This window comes from Molossus molossus, unplaced genomic scaffold (assembly GCF_014108415.1).
Source record: "Molossus molossus isolate mMolMol1 unplaced genomic scaffold, mMolMol1.p scaffold_m16_p_10, whole genome shotgun sequence".
NCBI lineage: Eukaryota > Metazoa > Chordata > Mammalia > Chiroptera > Molossidae > Molossus > Molossus molossus.
The window spans coordinates 51,584,407-51,611,491 of NW_023425345.1; the positions used below are offsets into that span (position 1 = coordinate 51,584,407).

Here is a 27,085-nt window from a genome sequence, read left to right on the forward strand (position 1 = left end):
TAGTCAGTTCAGAGTTTTTCATTGTAATCAGAGAAATAAGCTGTAGTGGGCTTATTCTATCATGACTGACACCAGAAGTCTGTATCATTTTTTAAAACTGTGATAAAAAACCAATTCCAAAGAAGTTGTAGGAAATCAAGTTTGTATAAATGATTTCAAAGGACATTGTCTGGTTTTTCCAAATTAGAACAGAGCACTGATAAGCCTTGCTTTGAAGTTTGTATTTGTCAAATTTTTTCTCCCTAAGAATTTCTCTCCCTTTGTATTTGCTACAGGGGGAAAAAGTGGCATTTCTACATAGTCTGCTTCCCTTCCCTTACAAGTAATGTGAAATAGTTCCTGAGTTTGTTGCATGGTTAAATTTGTTTTGGTAGAGTAAGTATAATTTGTTAATTTAAGGGCAGAAAAAGTATCAAGTAACAGAGAACTAGTTAATGTCATGGGTTTGTGGAAGCACAGAACTGGCTGGTACTCAATGTAAGTTTTCTATGGAACTGCCTCAGTCTGGGAGAGTGTTGAGCTGTTAGTATCCTTCAGTGTGTAATCCTGTGGGGAGATCTAAGTAGTAAGCTAGAGATGTAGTGCCTGGTACACCTTTCTTGTAGACCAAACACATTAGGTTAAACCATGTGAAATCGCTATTTTTGTAAATCAGAGACAGTTAGATATTGGCAGTTTCATATGACTCAAAACTATTTAACTCTCAGTTCTGAAATTTGAAGAAAGAAAATGAAACTTCAAGTTTAAATATCATCTGTATTAAGTTAAGGTAATGATTGCTGCTTTAACAGACAAATCCAAAATCTTATATGCAGAGCAAAGTTCAAAACGGACATGGCTGTTGCTCAGTGTAGTCATTCAGAGACACAGGATGATGAAGGCTCCTCGGTGGTTCATATATGGCTTTCAGGTGTCCTAAGGAGTTGATAAACAGCCAGAAGACTGGGAAAGGAAGATGGTGACAAAAGCATACCCACTTCTTAATTTATTTATTTTTCCTCACTCGAGAACATTTTTCCATTTTTTATTCAGATAGAGCAGGAGGGAGAGAGAGAAAGAGAGAGAGAGAAACATCGACATGAAAGGGACACATCGAGTGGCTGCCACCCGCATGACCCAACCAGGGCCGGGGAAAAACTGCAACTGAGGTACACGCCCTTAGCGGGAACCGAACACAGGCCTCTCCGGACCGCAGGCCGACGCTCTTAACTGCTGAGCCAAACCAGCCAGGGCCAAAGTGGACATGTTTATTTGGTGAGAACCAATGTAGATGCAAGTGGGGGTCGGGAAATTTATTCTGTATTTGTCAGCTGCTTTCTAGCACCAGTTGTGAAGGGAAACGAATCTCTGGTGGGCAGGTAACTATCTCTGCCATACCACTTGATCACTTGGAAAACATCTTTTTACCATGTGTATTAGTTTGCTAGGGCTGCCATAATAAATACCACAGACTGGGTGGCTTAAACAACAGAAATTTTCTCACAGTTCTGGAGGCTAGAGGTCCAAGATCAAGGTGTCAGCAGGTTTGGTTTCTTCTGAGGTCTCGCTCATTGGCTCCCAAACAGTACTTTCTCATTATGTCCTCACATGGTCTTTTCCCTGGTGTCCAAAATTCCTCTTCTGAGGACACCAGTTCATTGGATTAGGGTCCACCCTAATGGCTTCACTTTAATTTATTTTTCTCTTTAAGAATAAATGCTGTCATGCCCTGGCCGGTTTGGCTCAGCGGTTAAAGCGTTGGCCTGCGGACCAGAGAGTCCCAGGTTCGGTTCCCACTAGGGGCACATACCAAAAAAAAAAAGAAAAAAAGAATAAATATAGTCACATCCTGAGGTACTGGGGGTTAGGATTTCAGTATATTTGGGGCAGGGGTGTGCACAATCAGCTCATAACACACACTGTATGTTATAAGTGAATATGTTTTCACTACAAGTAGACTCTTATTAGAAAAAAAAGGAATGTTTGATATGTGTTATAATTATATATTATACTTTTAATGGATCTGTAATAAATCTTGAAACATATATATATATACACACACACACATTATATATGTGTGTGTGTGTGTGTGTGTGTGTGTGTATATTTTTTTTTATTCTCACCCGAGGACATTTTCCATTTTTTGTTCAGGTAGAGTGGGAGGGAGGGAGGGAGAGAGAGAAAGAAAGAGAAACATCGACATGAAAGGGACACATCAAGTGGCTGCCACCCACACAACCAACCAGGGCCAGGGACAAACTGCAACCGAGGTACACGCCCTTATTGGGAACTGAACCCAGGTCTCTCTAGACTGCAGGCCAATACTCTAACCGCTGGGCCAAACCGGCCAGGGCTGAATTATATATATTAATGAAGACTGCCATACTTACCTGGCAGGGGAGATACCGTGATCATGAAGGTGATTTTCCTGGGCTGAGGCTCACCTATTGTACTCTAGGTATGCTGACCCCCGCAATTTCCCCAAATGTGGGAAACTCAACTGCATAATTTGTGGTAGTGGGGGACTGCATAAATTTAAAAAAAAAAAAAGTTTGCCAGTGTCTAAAGGACATTTTTTCCCTATAAGTCAAGTAAAAAAGTATAGTGATAAAGATAGTTTAGTTTCGCCCTGGCCGGTTTGGCTCAGCGGTTAGAGTGTCGGCCTGCGGTCCTGAGAGACCCGGGTTCGGTTCCCGCTAAGGGCACGTACCTCGGTTGCAGTTTGTCCCCGGCCCTGGTCGGTTGTGCGGGTGGCAGCCACTCGATGTGTTCTTTTTACGTCGATGTTTCTCTCTCTCTCTCTGTTCCTCTCTCTCCCTCCCACTCTACCTGAACAAAAAATGGAAAAATGTCCTCGAGTGAGGATTAAAAAAAAATAAATAAAAAGATAGTTTAGTTTTTAGTGAATGTGGTCATTGTCTTTCTCTCTCGGAGTCTACTAAATGTCAAGTCCGTATTGTTATCTTATCCAAGGGGTATGTTAATTACAGAAACAGTAAAGAGAGTTACTAAACATGTGACCTATAAGGAAATTCTAGATCATGGGCCATCCTCTCTTCACCATCCTCTATAATGTAAAAGTAAATAACTGTTGTATATTGTAACATGTTAAATGACATTTTGTAACTGAAAACCAAGGCCGTTTTAAGTGGTTGGTAATAACCTTGTTAGCCGGGCATTTGAAGGTGAAGAGAATGTACATGTGAATTACACTATCTGAACTGTTGGGCAACTCTTCTCTTGGCCTGCTGCTTTGTCACATTTAGGGATGGATTGGGGGGTGAGGCTCCAAGCAGCGGTTCTCAACCTGTGGGTCGCGACCCCTTTCACAAGGATCGCCTAAGACATAATAGTAGCAAAATTACAGTTATGAAGTAGCAAAGAAAATAATTTTATTGTTGGGGGTCACCACAACATGAGGAACTGTATTAAAGGGTTGTGGCATTAGGAAGGTTGAGAACCACTGCTAAGGGAAGGATAAAGCTCTTAACCCCTTTATAGTTTGTAAGAGATTTATAAAAGATTGCTTTATAAGAGATTGCTTAGACTCTTTTTTGACTTCTCATTATTACCTTTTACTAAATTGTGGCTAGGTCGGTTGTGTGGGTGGCAGCCACTCAATGTGTTCCTTTCACGTCGATGTTTCTCTCTCTCTCTCTGTTCCTCTCGCTCCCTCCCACTCTACCTGAACAAAAAATGGAGAAATGTCCTCGGGTGAGGATAAAAAAATAAATAAATAAAATAAACGAAGGTGAGGTACAACATTCTCATAATCAAAATATCTAAGAAACTCCTAAAAGAAAGATGGGGAACTAATGTAACTTATTTTTAAGTCTTGAATTATTTTACTAGGATTACATTAATTAGGTTAATCTAAAGTTAGATTGTTATTTACCTAAATCTGATATTATCATCTAGAAGGGAGGGGAAAGCAATAAATAGCACCTCTCTTCCCAATCCACGTTTCAAATACGTTGAAAAAACCTAAAGGATTAGGAAATAGGGGCCATGATATTGCTATTTATTATCCATAAAGGTGAAGGTAAAGGAGGCAATTTAGTATTAGAGCCAAATTGGCTTGCTAACTGAATTCTAAAATAGGCAGACCTATGTCTTGGTCACTGTAGGATTGCCCTGGATTGGAGAAGGCAAATGTGGTATACAGACCCTTCACCCAACCCAGCTCCTGCTGGCAACTCACTCATATGCGGAAGAAGAACATGACTGACTGTTTATTTCCCCCAAATTTCCCATCAGATCAGTTGCTTCCCTTCCCAAGATAGATCATCTAAGTGACAAAGAAATGTCAGAGATGTTTCAACTGGTGGACCTCCATTCATGGAAGGAGACTTAAGAAGTGAGGAATAAACGTTCTCCTCTAGCACTCGGCTCCTGCTCCCATGCATGGTTTACATGAAGCGTGGGTTGGTGATAGGGTAAGAAACAATAGCATAACTTGGCCAAGGAGTAAACCTTTGTTTTGGGAAAGAGACCTTACAACAATTGTCCTCTTGGAAATTATAGCCAGTGTTTGTTTACCAGAATCATGGGGATGGTCTGTCCTTAGGCAGTCCTCACTGCCTTTCTGAAACATCTGTGCTTTACTTTTTTTTTTTGCTTCTGGGCAATAAATGAAAACCCACAACTTGGTTTTCTGCCATCCTTTAGCATTTTAAAATATACCTGCCTCTTTGTCTCCTCTTTGTTAGTTTTCTTCACAGACTCCTTTCATTCTCTCCCCCATCCCCCAACCCTAGTGTTTCCCATGTTTGTAGCCAACTTTTCACTTGACACTCACCTTGGCTGTCAGCCACTTACACAATTTTAACTGTTTTGTATCCTGATGATATCCAAATCTCTGTCTTCCACCCAGCCCCTTTGTTCTGAGCTCCATATTTATATATTTAACACTCTATTTAACAGTTCCACCAGGGCCGTCTAAAAGCAAACGTACCTCTTTCACTACCCTCTCAACAATATCTCCGAAACCCTTGCCTTTTATTCTGTGTTCACAGTCTTTGTGAGTGGCACCTTAGCCTGTCCATTCACTAGGTTGGGTCATAAAGCTGGATGTCACTTCAGGCTCTTCTTTTTTGCTTATCTCCCAGGTCAGGGATCAGTAAACTATAACTACTGGGTCAAATCTGACAAGAAACCTGAGCCAAGAATGGGTTTACAGTTTTTGAGTGGTTGTTTAAAACAAGTGTGTGTGTGTGTGTGTGTGTGTGTGTGTGTGTGTGTATTTATTTATTTATTTATGACAGAGACCTTATGTGGCCTGCAAAGCCACCTAAGTATTTACTCTTTGATCCTTTACAGAACAAGTTTGTCTATCCCTCTCCTAGGTCAGCAAGTTCTATTAGTTTTCTCTCCAAAACATCACTTTTAATTGTTTACTTCTCTGTCTCTACTGCCTAGCAGATCTCACTTGTCCTTTTTTTCCTTGGACTAACACAAGAGCTTCCAGCTTGTCTCCTCCACACTATTATTAGATATCTTTATAAAACACAAATCTAATCATCGCTTCTCATTTTAAATCCTGCAGTGTATTTTGCCCCTTTCTCCTCTGTTTTCTGCTGGCAGCAGCTTCTTTTTTGGGGTAATCCTCACCTGAGGATATTTTTTCATTGATTTTTAGAGAGTGTGAGAGGAAGGAAGGGGGTGTGTGTGTAGAGAAACATCAATGTGAGAGACATATATCGATTGGTTTCCTGTGCAACAGCTTCTTTACCCTTTAGGACTCTGATCATATGTCACCTTTTCTATTAAGCCCATCTGTCTCCTATGGAGTTATACCTCTGTTCAACCTTGTATTTCTATTGTTGCACATTCCAAATTGCATTCTGAGCATTTGTTTGCCATTCAGTTATCCCTACTACACTGTGCACACCTTGAGGGCAGGCACCATGTCTTGTTCATCATTTTGTATCTTCTTTACCTAACATCTGACATGTTGTAGGACTATAATAAATTAATGCTTACAAATGAGTGCTTTAAAAAATAGTTTTTAGCCTTGGACGGTTTGGCTCAGCAGTTAGAGCATCCACCTGTGGACCAGTGAGACCCAGGTTTGATTCCGGCCAAGGGCATGTACCTCAGTTGCAGTTCGTCCCCAGCCCTGTTCTGGGTCACTTGGGAAATAACCAGTTGATGTGTCTCTCTCCACGCCCCCCCCCTTCTCCCTCCCTCCTAATATGCCTGAAGAAAAAAAAAAGTTTTTATTCCTAAGATATAAAAACGATTAATAGTCTAAAGATATCATTAATCATTTTGAGTTGATAGGCAGAATTGATAGCTCCTAGGTTTTTTATGTAATCATGTTATATTGTGTTGATTTCTCTGCTTCATAACTTTTAAAATATTTATTATTTTATTTCGAGATAATTGTAGACTCACATGCGCTTATAAGAAATAATACTGAAAGATCCCAGCTACCTTTTACCTAGTTCCCCCAGTGGTAACATTGCAAAACTGTGCTACAGTATCATAACCAGAATACTGACATTGGCACAGTCAAGATAGAGAACATTTTTATCACCACAAGATCCCTCCTGTTGGTTTTACAGCCACACCCACATTGGCTTTCCACACCCCTTACAGTATCCACTAACCTGTTCTCAATTTCTATAATTTTGTCATTTCAGATAAAATAGAAACAGACTTATAGTTGCAGAAAACAGACTGATTGGTGGTTGCTTGAGGGGAGGGAAGTTGGAGGACCGGGTGAAAAAGGTGAAGGGATTAAGAAGTACAAATTGGCCCTGGCCAGCTTGGCTCAGCGGTTAGAGCGTCGGCCTGCGGTCCAGAGAGACCCGGGTTCGGTTCCCGCTAAGGGCACGTACTTCGGTTGCAGTTTGTCCCCGGCCCTGGTTGGTCGTGCGGGTGGCAGCCACTCGATGTGTCCCTTCACATCGATGTTTCTCTCTCTCTCTCCCTTCCTCTCTCTCCCTCCCACTCTATCTGTACAAAAAAATGGAAAAATATCCTCGGGTGAGGATAAAAAAAAAAAAAAAAGAAGTTCAAATTGGTAGTTACAAAATAGTCACAGGGAAGTAAAGTACAGCATAGGGAATATAGTCAATAATATTTTAATTACTGTGTCTGGTGCCAGGTGATACTTGAAATATTGAGGATCACTTTGTAAAGTATATGATTGTCCAACTACTGTGCTATACAATGGAAAGTAATACAAAATAATATTGAATGTAAAATATAAATGAAAAAAAGAAAAAGAATGTAGCCCTGGCCAGTTTGCTCAGCGGTTAGAGCAGTGGCCCATGGACCAATGAGTTGTGGATTTGATTCCAGTCAAGGGCACGTACCTTGGCTGCTGTTTGTCCCGGGCCCTGGTCGGGTTGTGCAGGAGACAGCCAGTTAATGTGGCTCTGTCACATGGATGTTTCTGTCTGTCTGTCTGTCTCTCTCTCCCCCACCCTCCCACTCTGTCTAATGATAAATGGAAAAATATCCTCGGGTGAGTAATAAAAGGAAAAAAAGAATGTAGCCCAGCCGGTGTGGCTCAGTGGCTTGAGCATCGTCCCATGGACTGAGAGGTCACAGTTCAATTCCTGGTCAGGGCAAATGCCTGGGTTGTGGGCTTGATCCCCAGGAGGGAACATGCAGGAGGCAGCCAATTGATGTTTCTCACGTTGATGTTTCTATCTCTCTCTCCCAAAAATCAATAAAAACATATTTTTTTAAAAAAAGAATGTATGTGGGTGGAATCAGAGTGTAAACTTCTGGGATTGGATTTTTCTCACTCAGCATATTCTCTAGAGATTCATTCAGGTTGTTCTGTGCGTTAGTACTTTTTGTTGATGAATTTTTATAGCTTTAAAAATATTAAGCAGTCTCTTATTTATATATCACTGCAGCTTATTTAAAGGCTTAAAAGTTTTTTTTTACCTCTCGTTTATCTACAACAGTGGTTTTTAAATTTTGTACTCTTAATTTTTTAAAAAATTGCTGATTTTTAGAGGGAGAGAAGGGAAGGAGAGAGAAACATTGATTTGTTGTTCCACTTGTTTATACATTCATTGGTTTGTTTTTGTATGTGCCCTGACCAGGAATTGAACCCCACAACCTTGGGGTAGAGGGACAATGTTTTAACCAATTGAGCTAACTAGCCAAGGCCTGTACTCTTAAATTATTGAGACTCAAATAGCTTTTGTCTATGTGGATTATGTCTGACATTTTTTACTATATTAGAAATTAAAACAGAAGTATTTAAAAAATATTGAATTCATTTAAAATGACAATAATAAATCTATTGTGTTATAAGTAACATTTTATGAAAAATAAAACTGTTTTCAAAAACAAAATGTATTTAATGAGAAGAAAAGCACTGTTTCACATTTTTGTGACTGATGCCTAAGTTCTCATATCTGCTTTATTATTTAATGTGTTCTGATAAATTGGTTTTTGTATGTGTGTTTTTTGTTAATCCTCACCCAAGGATATTTTTCCATTGATTTTTAGATAGAGTGAAAGGGAGGGAGAGAGAGAGAAATCAGTGTGAGAAAGACACATTGATTGGTTGCCTCCCACACAACCTTGACCCAGGGCCAGGGATCGAGCCTGCAACCCAGGTACATGCCCTTGACTGGGATTCAGACCCTTGACCCTCAGTCTGCATGCTGATGCTCTAACTGCTGAGCCATACCAGCCAGGGCATGATAAATTGTTTTGGTTGGAGTGTGTGAAGAAAATCTCGCCACACATTGCTATGTAGTTGGAAAAGTCAGTATTTTAATATTTTTTCAGATAACTGGATATTCTTCTTTGATAATACACCCAAACTCAAGTGGTAGTTCATTAAAGGTTTGTTATAGCCCTAGCCAGTTTGGTTAGCAGTTGGAGCATCGGCCCTTGGATCAAAGAGTTGTGTGTTCGATTCCAGTCAAGGGCACATACCTCGGTTGCAGTTCAGTCTCCGGCCCTGGTCAGGGTCATGTGGGAGGCAACCAATCATTGTGCCTCTCTCTCTCACATTCATATTTCTCTCTCTGTCTCCCTCTCTCTATCTGGAGATAAATGGAAAAATATCATCAAGTGAGGATTTTTAAAAAAAGGTTCGTTACAATAGAATATGAAACCATATGGCTTAACTTTTCATACTATGTTACATTAAAATTCATTTATCTGTCTTAACAGAATGGATGTGATCCATTTATGATTTTTTATACAACATCGAAAATTATATTTGCTTTTCTAAAAACTTATCTTTATTTTTGAAAGTATTACAGATGTCCCCCCCATTTTCCCCTATTGACCCCCTCCTCCCTGCTCCCACCCCCCACTCCTGCCTTCCTCACACTATTGTCTGTCCATTTGTTACACATATATGCATATGAGTTCTTTGGTTTATCTCTTCTTGCCCTAACCCTTCCACCCTTCCCTTTGAGATTCCTCTGTCTAATGAATTTTTGCTTCTTAATTCCTTCACCTTTTTCACCCATCCCACAAACACCCTCCCATCTGGCAACCAACAAAAAGTTCTCTGTATCTATGAGTCTGTTTCTGTTCTACTTGCTCATTTTGTTTGTAGATTCAATTGTTGATAGATATGTATTTATTGCCATTTTATTGTTCATATTTTTGTTCTTCTTCAAGAAGACCTGAAACATTTCATATAATACTGGTTTGATGGTGATGAACTCCTTTAGCTTTTTCTTATCTGGGAAACTCCTTATGTGTCCATCATTTCTAAATGATAGTTTTGCAGGATAGAGTAATCTTGGTTGTAGGTTCTTGCTTTTCATCACCTTGAATATCTCTTGCCACCCCTTTCTGGCCTGCAAAGTTTCTTTTGAGTAATTGTCTGAAAGTCTTATGGGAACTCCTTTGTAGGTAATTAACTGCTTTTCTCTTGCTGCTTATAAGATTCTCTCCTTGTCTTTAATCTTTTGTGTGTTTGTTTGTTTGTTTTATCCTCACCAAAGGACACTTTCGCATTTTTCTTCAGATAGAGCAGGAAGGAGAGAGGGATGAAGAGAGAGAGAGAAACATCGATGTGAGAGAGACACATCAAGTGACTCCCACCCACACGACCCAAACCAGTGGCGGGGACAAACTGCAAATGAGGTACATGCCCTTAGCAGGAACTAAACACGGATGTCTCTGGTCCGCGAGCCCACGCTCTAACTGCTGAGCCAAACTGGCTAGGGCTAATCTTTTGCGTTTTGGTGATGATGTGTGTTGGTGTGGACCTCTTTGGGTTCATGTCATTTGGGTATGGTGCTTCCTGGACTTGTATGTCTGTTTCTTTCACCAAGTTAGGGAAGTTTTCTGTCATTATTGTTTTAACTAGGTTTTCAATTTTTTGCTCTCTCTCTCCTTCTTCAGGCACTTCCATTATGTAAATGTAGGTATGCTTAAAGTTGTCCCAGAAGCTCCTTATACTATCCTCATTTTTTTGGATTCTATTTTCTTTTTGCTGTTCTGATTGGGTGTTTTTTGCTTCATTATATTCCAAATCGATGGTTTGCTTCTTTACTTTACCTACTGTTGTAATTGAGTCTTGATTGCTGTTGACACGTCAGTGGGGGGTATTGATTTCTTGTAAATTATTCTTTATTTCAGTTAGTGCCTCCTTCATTTCTGACTGGTCCTTTTTTAATGCTCTTGAGGTCCTCGCTAAGTTCATTGAGCATTCTTTTTTTTTTTTTCTTTTTTTTTTTTATCCTCACCCGAGGACATTTTTTGTTCAGATAGAGAGGGAGGGAGAGAGAGGAAGAGAGAGAGAGAGAAACATCGATGTGAAGGGACACATCGAGTGGCTGCCACCCACACGACCAACCAGGGCCGGGGACAAACTGCAACCGAGATACGTGCCCTTAGCGGGAACCGAACCCGGGTCTCTCGGGACCGCAGGCCGATGCTCTAACCGCTGAGCCAAACCGGCCAGGGCCATTGAGCATTCTTATAATCAGTGTTTTGAACTCTGCATCTGTTAGATTGCTTATCTCCTTTTTGTTTAGTTCTTTTCCTGGAGTTTTGTACTGTTCTTTCATTTGGGACATGTCTCTTTGTCTCCTCATTTTGGCTCTCTCTCTATGTCTGTTTCTATGTATTAGATAGAGTTGCTATGTCTCCTAGGCTTCCTAGGGTAGCCTATTGTAGTAGGTGTCCTGTATGGTCCAGTGTCACAGCCTCCCTGATCACCCCAGCTGGGCCCATGAGATGCACCCCTTATGTGAACGGTATCCCCTTCTGTTGTAATTGAGTCTTGATTGCTGTTGACACATCAGTGGGGGGTATTTAGACAAGCTGATCAGCTGCAAGGACTGGCTGTGTCCACTGACCACTGACCTATGACTACCTTGGAGGACCAGCTGTGAATGGGCCCACCATATCCTGCAAGACTTACTTTGGCAGGTCTCCGGGTACCCACTGAGTCTACTCTTTGAGTGTGTTGCTTATAGAGGTGGTTGGGTGGTGGTGCTTTGCCGTGGTCTGATATGAGAGAGAAACATTGATCGGCTGCCTCCTGCTCACCCCTCATTGGGAATCAAGCCCACAACCTGGGCATGTGCCCTGACCAGGAATCGAACCGGGACCTCTCAGTCCATGGGACGACGCTCAGTCCACTGAGCCACACCAGCCAGGCACTTTATATTTTTAAGACAATTTTATTTTCTGTATCTTTACTCTCTGTTTACTTTAGCTCTTTTTTCTTCTATTCGTAACCCAGTTTCTTTAGTACATGTTTCTAAACAGGTGCACAACTTAACCTGCATCTAGTGGATAGAAGTTATAGATCTTGCCTTCATTTCAGCAAAATCACATATTAACTATGTTACAATAAGATTGTTACAGAATTTATGTTGAAATGATAAGAGCATACTACAATGTGTAGGAGGACAGCCTCTATCAACATTGAATTATCCAGCCCCAAATGTTATTAGTGCCAGTTCTTAAAAACTCTGCTTTCATCCTTTCTTGTAATTTGTTAGCTCTTTATTGATGTTTTTGCTGAATTAACAATTCAGTTTTACTTTGTATATTATTGAGAGTTTTGGCTTTATTTAGGGGAAATATTTTTATTATGATTAGAATAACTACAGATTTTGGAGGCAGGTCACTCTTTGAAACATGACTTAGTTTGTAACGTACATTGTACTACATCATTAGTTTCTGAACCTGAGTGAGCACAACAGTCTGATGAGTTTTAAAAATATAGATGTATGGGCCCAAACTAAGTCTTTAAAAAAACTCCTCTAGAAATTCCTAAAATTAGACAGATTTGAGAATCACTGACACAGATACGTGTTAATAAACTAAAGAACTGATAGCTTTTAAGACTGCTACTTCGAAGAAAAAACATTCTTTGTGGCTTTCAGAGATTATATATACCCTCCTGGGCAACCAGTTTTGTCAGTAAAACCAGTCAGGTAGGTAGCCATCAGGTTGGCAAGGCAGAGCTAGAGCAGTGGTGTCCAGTCGGATTTTGATTCTTTCCAGTCATGGGGTGTCCAGTTTATCTTATTTGCAACAGGTTTGGCTTTTAGAAGAGAGGGGTGAAAGGAGTTGTGGGAAGGTATGGAGGAGAATTGCTAGTAGAATCAAAGAAATACTGTTACCTTATTTCCCAGGAGGGGGATTACTCAGTGCTGATATCTCCCACATACCATCCACTTGCTACCCATATTTCACCACAATCCTGTGTCCTTAAAAGCTATCTGGTATAAATTAACCCAAGCAAGGTAGGACACTGGGAAGTAGAGAGGGCTGTCAACTCCATTACTGCTGTCAAGGGTGCTCTGGTTACAGTCCTTACTTTACTTCCCGTTGGCTAAAAGCCAAGATTATTGTTACAGTGGTTCCATAAGCTGCACAGATGAGAAATTTGTCGAGGAAGAAAATAAAACTTTAATTTTACCCTTTTCTCTTTTGAGGCCAGAATGTCACTTTTAATAGTAATGGAGGCAGAGCTTAGTGTGAAAGCCAGGTGAGCAGTTGAACTCCCCCCCAGTCAGGCAGTGGTGCTCCCTCATCTCAGGCTGCACTGGTCCTGGGCAGGCTTTCCACAGTGTGACACATGGCTCTGTGGTTCAGGCTTGATCCCGAAAAAAGATAAGAGAAAGGTCGTAACTTTTGAAATGAAGCAAATTTTATTTGGAAGGATAATAGTTTCTTTCCTGATTAGTTGTTAAGGAGGCAAACTAGAATTTTATGAAACTCTGGAATATTAGTTTATATTGGAAGCATAAAATAAATATTGGTTCCATTTTAATATTCTGGATTTCTTTTATTGTTGTTTTTACCTTTTTAAATGGAGATTTTTTTCAAACATACACCAGAGTAGAGAGATTAATATGGGAAATCTCCATGTACCCATTAGCCAATATCAAGTTACCAATAAACACATGGCCAATCTAGTTTCATTTATACTGCCACCATTCCACTCACCCCTCTCATTATTTAAAAAAAATGTCATCTTCTGACTGTGATCTGTGCTGTGTAGACAAATGAAACAAACTAAATGCAGAATGTTGTTCTAAACAGTGGTCATAGGACCTTTCGATAAGGACAGTGAAGTGAGAGAGCATTGTGGGAAGACTTGGGGGAAGGGTGTTTTAGGCCGAGGGAACAGCAAGTGAATCCTGGAGGAGGAACAGGTGGGTGCCTTGGAAGATTAGTCAGCAGGCATGGGCCAGAGAGGAGTGAGTGAGGAAAGACAGAGGGAGAAGAGCCAGATCACTTGAGGCCTTACAGGCCACGGTAAAGTGTTTGGTTTTTATTCTGAGAGTGGGAGATATGGAACAAGGTATAGGCATGATCTGACTTACATTTTAAAAGTGTCATTCTGCCCTGGCCGGTTTGGCTCAGTGGTTGGAGCCTAGGCCTGCGGACCAGAGAGTCCCAGGTATGGTGCCCTAAGGGCATGTACCAAAAAAAGAAAAAGAAAAGGCATCATTCTGACTGCAGTGTGGAAAATAGTGCAGAAGCCAAGAGAAGACACAGGGAGAGAATTCGGTATAGTAATCCAGACCTGAGAAAAGGTGCCTTTGTAATTATCATGGGTATTTACTGTTTTTTTTCCCTCTAGAAATGTATCTAGAGATATAAGCTTTATAAAATCAGGAATCGTATCTGTCTGTTCACTGCAGTTCTTGATACCTAGCACAGTGCCCAGCCTTCAGTAAATATTTATAAGTGAATGAATGAATGAATGAATGAATGACCTTTAGGTTCTTATATAATTGTGGCATTCTGTAATCTTGTGCATTCTAGATGTGGCCTCCAGGCTTTTCAGTGTGGGCTGCTCAGTGAGAGGATCCAACTTGGGAAGTGATCTGTAAAGACTCTGCCAGCCTTTCTGTGGGTGATATATGTACCTGTTTCTGGTTTCACTGAAAGGGTAAAAAAAATTGCCAAGAGTTGAACATTCACATAAAAACAAAATTTGCATTTAAATGATTTCAGCTACAGTCCTGAGTAGAAGGGCTTGGAGTAGGCAAGAGAGTGGATTACATATTTGGAGGCAAGGGGCAAGTCTAGGCAGGAGCTCATGGTGGCTTGGACTCAAGAGGTGACCACAGAGATAAGGGAGAATGCCAAAGAAGTGCTGGGTCTTTCCCAAACTTTCGGAGTGGAGGCTAGAATCTAGACTTCGTAATCCAGCACTTTGACTCTACCACTTCTCTTGATACTTTTTTAAATGTCTTGAAGTCAGCTTCTTTAGAAAAGTTGCAATGTATACAGATATATGATGTCAGTACATTTAGTAAAAACAATGACTGCTTTTTTTTTTTTTATCTTCACCCAAGGACATTTTTCCAGTTTTTGTTCAGATGGAGTGGGAGGGAGAGAGAGAGAGAGAGAGAGAGAGAAACATTGACGTGAAAGGGACACATCGAGTGGCTGCCACCCACATGACCCAACCAGGGCTGGGGACAAACTGCAACCAAGGCATGTGCCCTTAGCGGTAACCAAACCCGGGTCTCTCTGGACCGCAGGCTGACACTCTAACCGCTGAGCCAAACCAGCCAGGGCAGACTGCTTTTTTAAAAATAAATGTTTTCATTGATTTTTTTAGAGAGAGAGAGAGGGGAAAGGAGAGGGAGAAAGAGATAGAAACATTTATGAGAGAGAAACATCATCAATCGGCTGTCTGTTGCATGTCCCCTACTGGGGAACGAGCCCACGACCCAGGCATATGCCCTCACCGGGAATCAAACTGGTGACCTCCTGGTGCATGAGACACACTCAGCCAACTGAGCTACACCAGCTGGGCCAACAATGACTGCTTTTCAAAGTGTTTTGTTGTTGAGAGAGAGAGAGATATCTGTGCGAGAGATATACATCAGTTGGTTGCTTCCCAAACAACCAAAGATTAAACCTGCAACTGAGGCACATGCCCTTGACCAGGAATCAAACTCTCAGCCTTTCCGTCCATGGGCCAACACTCTAACCTCTGAGCCAGGGCACTGACTGCTTTTTTAAAAACGTTGCTTGGCCTGGCTAGTGTGGCTCAGTGGATTGATTGATCATCGGCCAACGGACTGAAAGGTCCCAGTTCAATTCACTTCCTGCACACCCCTACTGGGGATCGAGCCCACCACCAGGGCACGTCCTGGTGGTGGGCTCGATCCCCAGTAGGGGTGTGCAGAAAGCAGCTGATTGATGTTTCTATCTCTCCCTTCCTCTCTCTCTAAAATATCAATAAAATATATTTTAAAAATAAATAAAGAAAAATAAAAAAAGTTGTTTGTATGTGCATTTTTGAGCCTATTCTCAAGAAATAGCTTGAATAGAAAACAAGAGGGAATGGTATTTTACCCTTTTTGTATCTTTGGATTTTGAACCACGGGTGACTGTGTTATAAAAATAGCTTTCACCCTGGCTGCTTTGGCTCAGCCATTAGAGCATCTGCCCTCGGACCAAAGGGTCACAGGTTTGATTCCTGGTCAAGGGCAGGTACCTGGGTTGTGAGTTTTATTCCCTGACTCTGTCTGGGTCGTGCAGGAAAGGAGGCAGGTGGGGTCATGCGGGAGGCAAATAATCAATGTGTCTCTCCCTCCCTCTCTTCCACTCTCTCTAAAATTCAATGGAAAAATATCATCTGGTGAGGATTAACAACAGCAGAAAAAAAAACAAAAAAAACCTAGCTTTCTTTCTCTTCCAGATTCAGCCACTTCAGTTTTACACCTGTGCACCTTAGGCAGGTGTCTTTGTTTACTTTGGAAGTATATATGAAGCCAGTTGGTTTCTAGATAAAACTGGAGATAGACACAAAGTCAGGAGCCCCTTGTCTCTTTTCTTACCCTTTCCCATATCCATTTGTTCATTTTTTTCAAGGTATACAACATGGTGATTTAATATATGTATTCCCTTGTCCTCTTAGGTTCTGTGGATACTATTATTGACTCTACCCAGTCTATAGACCACCCTCTTGTTTCACCCTTTACTTGCTTGTGGACCTTATTAAAATGTTTACTTAATTACTAATTCAGAGTTACTCATTCTTTTGGATGCCTGCCCTATTAGAGGTTATAGAGGTGACCTTGACAGAGAGGGGATATTTTTCATGAGGCAGTTTGTTAGTCTCTGTCCAAAATAAAACTAGCAATTTATTTTAATTAATAGAGGTGCGTAGAAATGACTTATGTCCGATTGTGATAGCCTAGGAATTTGCCAGTACTGTTTTACTCATTCAATCCTAGTTTATTTTCAGTCCCCCCCCCCTTTTTTTAGATCTTATATGGAAGCAACAACCCTAAAAATAACCTTTTGTAATTCATTTTCAAAAACTGAAAGTCCACATATGCTTTACATGCCACCTGTGCTTCTCTCTTCTGCTCTTCCCACTGGTTTGTTTAAGTTTTCCTTTTACTTGTTGGATATTGCAGGTGTTCTGCCTAAATTTATGTTTTGGAGTCTGTCTCAGAGACTAAAACTATAAGCTGTGTTATACTTTAAACTTTGTCCTAGTTGTGTTTGAAAACTGGGTATAGAAATTTTGAAGAAAATTGTCTCTGGAAGTTCTTTGCTTTTATAAAAACATCTATAGGCTTAGGATTTTTTGGTAGCTATAGAATACCAGTGGATGAAAGCAAAGCTAGACAAATGTTCAGTTACCCTGCCGCTGCCGCCCACCCCTTATCCCCCCACGGCCAAAGAAAACCAACCTTGAAATACTACATTGGTGAAACAATTTTAGAAATTGTTTTGTTAGTGCTGCTACTGTCCTATATTTATACAAGATTCAGGGCTCCCCACTACTTTTTCTTAAAAAAATTTTTTTTTCTTTATTGATTTCAGAGAGAGAGATAGAAACATTGATGAGAGAGAACATCGATTGGCCGCCTCCTGCATGCCCCACACTGGGGATTCGGGCCACAACCTGGGCATGTGCCCTGACCATGAATCGAACTGGCCACCTCTTGGTGCATGGGCTGACACTCAACCACTGAGCAACATCGTCTGGGCTCCCCACTACTTTTTAAAAATGGATATACAGTAGTTATTTCCTTAATAGTAACTTCATAGAAGATCAGGAGACCTTTTTTAGATATGCTATCTGAATGAGATATCTTTCTGTCTACTGGGTTGTATACCTCTACTGGATGGGGAATAGGCACCATAACAAGATTGTGCTAACTAGAGTTCCATCTTAACCCAGTGGCTTGGTTCTATGTTTATAGCACCTACTGTCCAGCTGGATTTTTGTGCCTGTTTCTATAGGCCAATAAGTTTGAAGGGTGGGGATGGGGTCTGGTGAAGTGAAGTGAAGTATAAATCTCTTAAGGCTCAGAACTTATGTTCCTCACCTTTATAATCATGTAGTTTATGTGAGAACATTCACCAATACATCTGATAAGGGGTTAATATCCAAAATTTATAAAGACTTATAAAACTCAACACAAGAAAAACAAAAAACCCAATTTAAAAATGGGCAAAGGCCCTGGCCAGTTTGGCTCAGCAGTTGAGCATCGGTCTGTGGACCAGAGAGTCCTGGGTTCAGTTCTCACTAGGGGCACGTACCACAAAAAAATAAAAAGTAAAAATGGGCAAAGGACCCAAATAGACACTTTTCCAAAGAGGACATACAGATGGCCAATAGAAATGGAAAGATGCTCAGCATCACTAATCATCAGAGAGATTCAAATTAAAACCCCAGTGAGATATCACCTCACACCTGTTAGAATGGCTCTCTATAAATCAACAATCAATCAATGTTGGTGAGGATGTGGAGAAAAGGGAACTCTGGTGCACTGTTGGTGGGAATGCAGATTGGTGAAGCCACCGTGGAAAGCATTATGGAGTTAAACTTAAAAAATCAGAAATGGTTTTTTAAAACAATGCCCTGGCCAGTTTGGCTTAGCAGTTAGTGTCAGTCTGCAGACCAAAGAGTCTCAGGTTCGATTCTGATCAAGGGCATCGATTCTGATCAAGGGCATGTACCTCAGTTGCAGTTCAGTCCCTGGCCCTGGTCGGGGTTGTGTGGGAGGCAACTAACTGATGTTTCTCTCTCTCTCTCTCTCTTTCTCTCTCTCTCTCTTTCTCCCTCCCTCGCTCCCTCCTCCTTTCCCTCTTTTCTCCCCCTCCCTTTCTCACACTTATCTGAAGATAAATGGAAAAATATCCTCAGGTGAGGATTAAAAAAATATGTATTAGAAATGGAACTGCCTTATGACCTAGCAATTCCACTTCTGGGCATTTATCCGAAGAAACGGAAAACACTAATTTGAAAGAATGTATGCACTCCTATGTTCACTGTGGCTTTATTTACAATAGTCAAGATTTGGAAGTAGCCCAAGTCTCCATCCATAGGTTAATGGATAAAACAGCAGTGGTACATTTACACAATGGAATACTACTCAGCCGTAAAAAGGAAGACAATTTTACCCTTTTCAACAGCGTGTGTGGATCTGGAGAACATTATGCTGAGTGAAATAAGCTAGTCAGAGAACAAGTGTCATATGATTTCACTCACATGTGGAATTTATTGAGCAAACTGAACTAGCAAGCAAAATAGAGACAGACTTATAGTTGGAGAGCAGGTAGACAGCTCTGGTGGCAGTTGTTGAAGGGTAGAAGGATTGAGGGGGTAAAAAAGAGAAAGAACTCATGGACATGGACAACAGTGTGGTGATTGTTGGCGGGGAGAGGGAGGTAGAAGAGGGTATGGGGTGATAAATGGTGATGAAAAAATAAAATAAAATCACATGGTTGAATGAAATGATTGCTAAATGTCTTATTTAAAATTTTGATAGTCCTGCTGGTGTCTTTAAAACAGCTGACTTTTGCCCCGGCTGATGTGGCTCAGTGGTTGAGCATTGACCATGCACCAAGAGGTCGCTGGTTCAATTCCGGGTCAGGGCACATGCCCAGGTTGTGGGCCCGAGCTCCAATGTGGGGGCATGCAGGAGGTGGCCAGTCTATGATCTCTCTCATTGATGTTTCTGTCTCTCTCTTTCTCTTTCTGTAAAATAAATAAAGAAAAAAGAAAAATAAAACAGCTGACTTTCCTTAGCAAGTAATTGCCATAATGTTATTTGTTGTTTTCAATAAAATAAGGTAAAACTGGTGAATTAGAGAATGCTGCTTTCTCTGGTGTGATCACAAACAGCCTTTCTGAAGAGATGACATTTGAGCTGAGACCTAGAATAATGAGAGGGAGCCAATTTATGAGAAAAGTCTAGGGTAAGTGTGTTACTAGCACTGGAAATGATTGGTGCAAGGATCCTAAAAGTTGGTGTATTTGAGTGTGAAGTTGGTGAGTTAGGAGAGTGGTGGGAGATGGGCCAGCTGTTGTAGGCTGTTGTGAGCCAGGGGAGAATTTTTCATGTTACCTAAATTTTAACAATTGTGTAATGAGGGAACATTAGGGAAAAAATTAGAGGAGGTTAAGAGGAGAAACTTGATGGATGGACCTGGAGATTATTCTAAGCAAAATAAACCAGAGAAAGACAAATATCATATGATCTCACTTATATGTGGAATCTAATGAACAAAATCAACTGATGAACAAAATAGAACCAGAGGTATGGATGTAGTATAGACTGACTGCTGTCAGAGGGGAGCAGGGAGTAGAGGACAGAATGAAAGTAGGTAAAGAGAATAGCCAAAGAACATACATGCATAACCCATGAACACAGATAGCAGAGTGGTGAGAGCCAGAGGGAGGGGAGGGTGGGGTCTGTGTGGAGGTGGGCAAAGGGGGAAAATGGGAGACATCTGTAATAGTGTCAACAGTTAACAACAACAACAACAAAAGAGCCCTGGTTGGTGTGGCTCAGTTGATTGGGTGTCATCTCTTGCACCACAAAAGGTTGCCAGTTTGATTGCCGAGGTTTCTTGCTGGATCCCCAGTAGGGGGTTGTGCAGGAGGCAACTGAATGATGTTTCTCTCTCTCTTCCGTCCTCTCTCTATTTAAAAAAAAAAGTCTTAAAAAAAAAGAAGCTTGGCCCTGGCCGGTTTTGCTCAGTGGTTAGAGCGTTGGATTCAGTTCCCGCTAAGGGCACGTACCTTGGTTGCAGTTTGTCCCTGGCCCTGGTTGGGGTCGTGTGGGTGGCAGCCACTCGATGTGTCTCTCTCACATCGATGTTTCTCTCTCTCTTCCTCACTCTCCCTCCCACTCTATCTAAAGATAAATGCAAAAATATGTCCTCAGGTGAGGATTTAAAAAAAAAAAGAGGCTTAAATATTACAGTGGAAATAGCTAATTATTTTCCAAGATCCTCATGCTACTTTCTTGCTCTTTTCTCTCTTCTCTACCTTGAAACTGATGAAAGGAAGTGGTGGAGGAGACAGGCAGAAGGACATTTAACATTTTCTCTTTAGGGATGCTATTTGTGGTCCCCAATAGAGAAATGATTGAGAGTTCATAGGAAAATCATTGGTTTAATTGTTATAGCACCTGCTACTTGAGGATCATTATTGTGATCATTTATGGTGAAAACATTTTCTTAAAAACTGGAATTTTGACTTTAAAATTATAGATCAAGCTTTTTTAAAAAATGATTTTAGAGAGAGAGGAAGGGAGAGAGGGAGAGAAACATCACTGTATGAGAGAAACATCAATCCTTGCCTCCTGCACGCGCACCAACCAGAGATGGAACCCGAAACCTGGGTATGTGCCCTGACAGGGAATCAAATCTGCAGCCCTTTGACCCCTCGATGCACAGGTCAGCACTCCAACCACCTGAGCCACATAGGCCAGGGAGATCAAGTTTTGATGTTATAAAATTTTAGCTTATTTATGGACCAGAACCCAAATAGGAAACTCCATTTACAAGTTAGGTATACCATCTTTTCAAAGAGTAGGAATTAAATAATTTGCCTTACTTTTCTATGTACTTTGAAGGCCAAGAAGCTCCAAATGGGGGTGGGAGTAGTGGTGGCTAAATCTGGTGCTCAATTGTTGAACCTGATGTTATTCTTAGTTTTTATCGATTTTTATATTTTTGTTTATCCACCCAGTATAAGTTATTTTAATTATTTTTTTCTTTAGTAAACAACTAAATTTCATCCTGAACTAAACTTAAGTTTTAAACTTCTACAACCTTTTCTCATTGTTTTCTACACTTGCTGGAATTAAGATTCATACACCAAGAGGAGCTTATGTATAGCTCTAGACGTAATGTCCTGGTATAAGACCATAGCTGAGTTTAATCTACTACAAATATAGAACTTGTTGACTTTACCTTAAACACAAAGCAGCAGCCCATTAAAAATATGTCCCAACCTCACAAATGATTCCATCTATTTTGCATAAGAGAAATAGTCCATCAGAGATTAGTGAATCACCTAAGGCCACAAATGGAGATGATCTGTAGGCATTATCAGGAAATCAGCAGTTCCCATTGGGAACACACCCTTTGTTCCATTTAAGTATGAGGTGTTGTAATTACAGCACAGAACCAAATGTCATCCTGAGTTTGAATGTGAACCATGACTTCTTTTGCTCTTTTCTCTTTGATCTAACCTCTACACCTGTAGAGATAGTATTTAGCTCAAAGGATTTTGTGATCATTAATTTAGGTTTAATTTTTAATTGGTGAGGTCTCTATAAAGAAAGAAACATTCCTTTTTACTTTTTCATTTGACTGATGTTTAGGCCAAATTTAAGACTTAGAAATTTCTTTCATTTAATGAAGTAAAGCCTATTGTATATTAATGTGAACATTGGTACATGTATTGCCTCATCATGTGATATAGATTAACACTGATACACTTAATCAGTATAATGCTTTATGTTAAGTGGGTAGCAGCTTAATGATCAAATTATTATTAATTTAAAATTCAACATTAACTGTCAAATAGGAAAAGGCCATCAGAAATATTAAAATAACGTATTTAAGCCCTGACTGGTTTGGTTCAGTGGTTGGAATTGGCCCACAGACCGAAGGGTCACAGGTTGGATTCCCAGTCAAGAGCATGTGCCTGCTGCATTGCAGGTTCCATCCCTAGTCCCAGTCAGAGTCAATCAGTGTGTCTTCTCTCACATTGAAGTCTCTTTCTCTTGCCCTCCCTTCTTTCCACTCTATCTAAAAATCAATGGAAGCCCTGGCCGGTTTGGCTCAGCGGTTAGAGCGTCGACCTGCGGTCCGGAGAGACCCGGGTTCGGTTCCCGCTAAGGGCATGTGCCCCGGTTGCAGTTTGTCCCCGGCCCTGGTTGGTCGTGCGGGTGGCAGCCACTCGATGTGTCCCTTTCACATCGATGTTTCTCTCTCTCTCTCTCTCTTCCTCTCTCTCCCTCCCACTCTATCTGTGCAAAAAATGGGAAAAAATGTCCTCGGGTGAGGATAAATAATAAAAACAAACAAACAAATAAAAATCAATGGAAAAATATCCTCGGATAAGGATTAACCAAAAAACAGTTTTAGCCCAGTTCAGGTGTAATGTATATTAAAAGGTATTTATAGTTTGATATGTTATAAAATGTTTTACTTCTCTAGTATATCAATTTAGATGTTTTGCTATTTTGACTGTTTTTTTAGATAAGATTATCTAGTTTATTTTCACAATGTAAAATCAGTTAACAATGTCATCCCTAGTGACATTTGTCCTCAGTGACAAATCTTAAAGGGCTTGTCTTTTGGAATTCAAGATACACCTTTTAGCTTTTAGCTGTAATTCTTTGGGTTTAATTTGACATTTTCTTCTTATTGAGAGGAAAGAGCTCTGCTTTGAATAATGATATGTTTAAGAAATTATTTTCATAATACCATTACATTAAATTAGCCATATAAATGATGGTGAAGCTCAAGTTCAAGGTCTAAAAGGAATAATGTTTTCGCAGCCAATGGCTCTAACGAGAGTAAAACACTGCTGACTCTGGTAATGTGTGTTAGCAAGCTCTAGTGGTGTGCATAGCTGGTAGGTTCCCTGTCCTTTTGTGTACCGGTGAAAATATTTAGAACTGGAGAGTGAATGGATAAGGTTTTATCAACAGAAAGCTTCAGGTGCACAACAATTATAATTAATGTGGCCATTGAGGCTAATACTACATCCATTGTTGCTCAAGTATGTTTTATTGGTTTTTTACTTTGTTATAATTGAATTAACCAAAAGGCTGTGTATTTATATTATAAAATAAATCATTTATTCACAGAAGAAAAATCTCCAGGTGCACTGAAGTGAAAATATGTGAGAAAGAATTAAATACATGGTCTCTGGCACACGGCCTTTGGGAAATATATTGAAGGGCTCCTACCTTCTCCCCTTTTACTCTCAGCCTTCCCTCTTCTGTCCTCAAAAAGTCGATTTCTTTGTGCCTTTGTGACCTCATAACTCTAGTTCAGCTCTCAGAACATAGTTTCTTTCCTGCTGTGTTTTAGGTATTTACAATGTTCAGTAAAGCTGAATAACTTTTTGAGAGAGTAAGAGAAACATCAGTGTGAGAGAGACCCATTGATTGGTTGCTCCCGCATGTCCCCGATCGGGGATCGAACCTGCAGCCGAGGTATGTGTCCTTGACCAGGTATCAAACCCACTGCTTTTCAGTCCGTGGGCCAACGTTCTGACCACTGTGCAAAACCAGCCAGGGCAAAGCTGAAAAATTTTATAGCACTTTGCCAATAGGTGCTACCATCTTACACAAAGTATTCCAGCCATGGCTTTAAGACTTTGGTTCATATTAGAAGAATACAATCCATTTATCAGTGTTTTATATAGTGTAGTATATAAAAAGAGGCCTTTGCTCTGGCCGGTGAGGCTCAGTGGTTAGTTAGACTGTTTGCCTGAGCAACAGAGGATTGAGGGTTTGGTTCCTGGTCAAGGGTACATATCTGGGTTGCAGGTTCCATCTCTGGCCCTGGTCAGGGTCATGTGGGAGGCATGTCTATCTCACATTGATGTGTGTCATCCCCCACCCCCTTTTCCCTTCCCTTCCACTCTTTCTTTTTCTTTTTCTTTTTTTTTTTTGGTACGTGACCCTAGCGGGAACTGAACCCAGGACTCTCTGGTCCACAAACTGACGCTCCAACCACTGAGCCAAACCGGCCAGGGCACCTTCCACTCTTTCTAAAAATCAATGGAAAAATATCCTCGGGTGAGGATTAACCAAAAAAAAGAAAAAGAAGTCTTTGGCAGGGATAGAACTGTTTTAGAAATATAAATAAGAGTCATAAGTAGAAATTAAAAAGTGAAAAATTGAGGGAGAGTCTTAGAGACAAAGTTTTGACTGTGTGAGTTGGATTGTGTTTGTTTTGCATGGTGGTAAACAGGTTAACAAAAGCAGTGTACACGGGTAGTTGGAGAAAGATCATTACTATGCATAGCCAGTCTGGGGCCGTTGAATCTTAGAGCTTTGACATGTGTCCAAGACCAGGAAACTTTCAGTGTTGACCTGGTTTGGATGATCCTAAAAAAGACAGTTTGCACTTGGAATGAAAAGAGACTGAGGATTCAATAACTAAGAAGTTTGGTAACCCAAGATATTTAGATAAATCTGATTTGCATGTTTTTAAAAATAGCTGTCATTTGTCTCAGTTTTATTTCTTTGAAACTTGGTTATTATTACTTTTTATGATAAAATAGTAATGTTTGCTTTAATGTAATCAGATATTTATATCAGATCAGTAAAAATTTCCACTAACCTCTTAAAAAATCACCTAAGCTAGTTTTTTGTTATATAGGTAGTTTAAAATTTATACATTTCTCCAGTCTTTTGTGACTCCTTCTATTAAGTTACCCTTTCAGCAAAACTAGCATATACACACAGAGAAAAGCCCTTTATAAAGAGGGGCTCAACTATACAAACTCGTCTGCATTTTGTTTTTCACTCCTATATCTTAGAATGTTCTGTATCAGCACATATAAATTTACTTCATTCTTTTTCTTTTTAAAATTGATTCCAGAGAGAGGAAGGGAGAGAGAAAGAGAGAGAGACAGAGAAACATTGATATGAGATGAGAGAGAAACATCAGTCAGTTGCCTCCTGCACCGGCTCCCGCAGGGAACTGCGCCTGCAACCCGGACATGTGCCCCCACTGTGAATGGAACCTGCAACCTTTTGTTGTACGGGACAACACTCCAACCAATTGAGCCACTCTGGCCAGGACAATTTACCTCATTCTTTTTAAAAATTTTTTTTCTTTACTGATTTTAGAGAGAGGGGAAAGGAGAGGGGGAGAGAGACAGAAACATCAATGAGAGAGAACATTGATTGGCAGCCTCCTGCATGCCCCCTATGGGGGATTTGGCCCACAACCTGGGCATGTGCCCTGACTGGGAATCTAACCAGCGATCTTTTGGTGCATGGGTCAATGCTCAACCACTGAGCCACACTGGCCAGGCCTAATTCATTCTTTTTAAGGGTTGCTTAGTGCATGTTGCAATGGGAAATCCATCATATATTTGACAATACAACTTCTTAAATCAGTGTAGAAATTATTTTAAGATAAACAGAAATGTGAAAATCTGGCATCTTGTTATATTGAAATGTTTAGGTTCTTTGTCAGCATTAAGGTATTTATATAAATGATTTTCTGAATTTATTCATTGTGTTCATAGTCTTCAGAAAACAGCTACTTCACTATTCCAATTATTCTAGAGAGGAAAAGATTAAAAGTAAGAATATTATCTTTTATATTTGTGTGCGTGGTTTTTTTGTTTTGTTTTGTTTTGTTAACCCTCACCCGAGGGTATTGTTTCCATTGATTTTTAGAGAGAGAAGAAGACAGACATTGGTTGACTGGGTTGGGGATTGAACCTACAACACAGGTACTTGCCCAGGAATTGAACCCAAGACCCGTTGGTGCACGGCCAACACTGTAACCACTTAGCCATACCAGCAAGGGTGAGAATGTTATCTTAATATAACAGTACCAGATAGTGCTATGGCCTTCTGTGTATGGAGTGTTATTAAAAAATGAGCATCATGCCCTGGTTGGTTTGACTCAGTGGTTAGAGCGTTGGCCTGCGGACCAGAGAGTCCCGGGTTTAGTTCCCGCTAAGGGCACGTACCTTGGTTGTAGTTTGTCCCCGCCTCAGTTGGGGTCGTGTGGGTGGCAACCAGTCGATGTGTCTCTCTCATATTGATGTTTCCCTCTCTCTTCCCCCCTCTCTCCCTCCTGCTCTATCTGAAGATAAATGCAAAAAAAAAAAAAAAAATGAGCATCACTTTTTTGAGTCATTGTATGGTGTTGGGATATGTGATGTCTGATAGGCTTGAGAGAGTTTAAGAAGAAGGGGTGTCATGAGAACTTGCACTGGGCACAGTGAGGGGGGCTCTTGGACCTTTCCTACGCAGTCCTGGACTTTGTCACAAATGACACAGAGTGGCATGTGTGTAATGAATGCCGACTTCTGTTTAGCTGAAACAATAGGGTGCTTTAATAATATTTTAGAACTTCTGTATTATAATTATTTTTTCAATCTTCTTTGTGAATATAGAGTATATGTTATATTACAGTGAATGCTCACATTTAAAGGAGAAGGTTGCAAACTGAACAGTAAAGCCCTTTTGATGGTTTTACTCATTGGCTTAGTTGTTTTCAGCCCTTTAGAGTTTCCTTGATCACATTTGACAAGTATATTTTTCAACCTCCTACCGTCATGAAGTGAGCGCTCTTGCAGAACGTGGTTACACTTAATTCCATCAGGTTGGATCCAAAGCAGCCAGCCACGTGACTGACTGATGTAGGGTTCAGA

The 27,085-nt window shown here is 40.5% G+C and overlaps 1 protein-coding gene and 1 pseudogene across 1 annotated transcript in view; both read left to right on the top strand.

The window, feature by feature from the left end:
- DIP2B (disco interacting protein 2 homolog B) overlaps positions 1-27,085 on the top strand; it is a 251,696-nt gene that overhangs the window by 68,976 nt on the left and 155,635 nt on the right. The gene's annotated exons all lie outside the window — the stretch shown is intronic.
- On the top strand, positions 2,362-2,509 carry LOC118624912 (annotated as a pseudogene).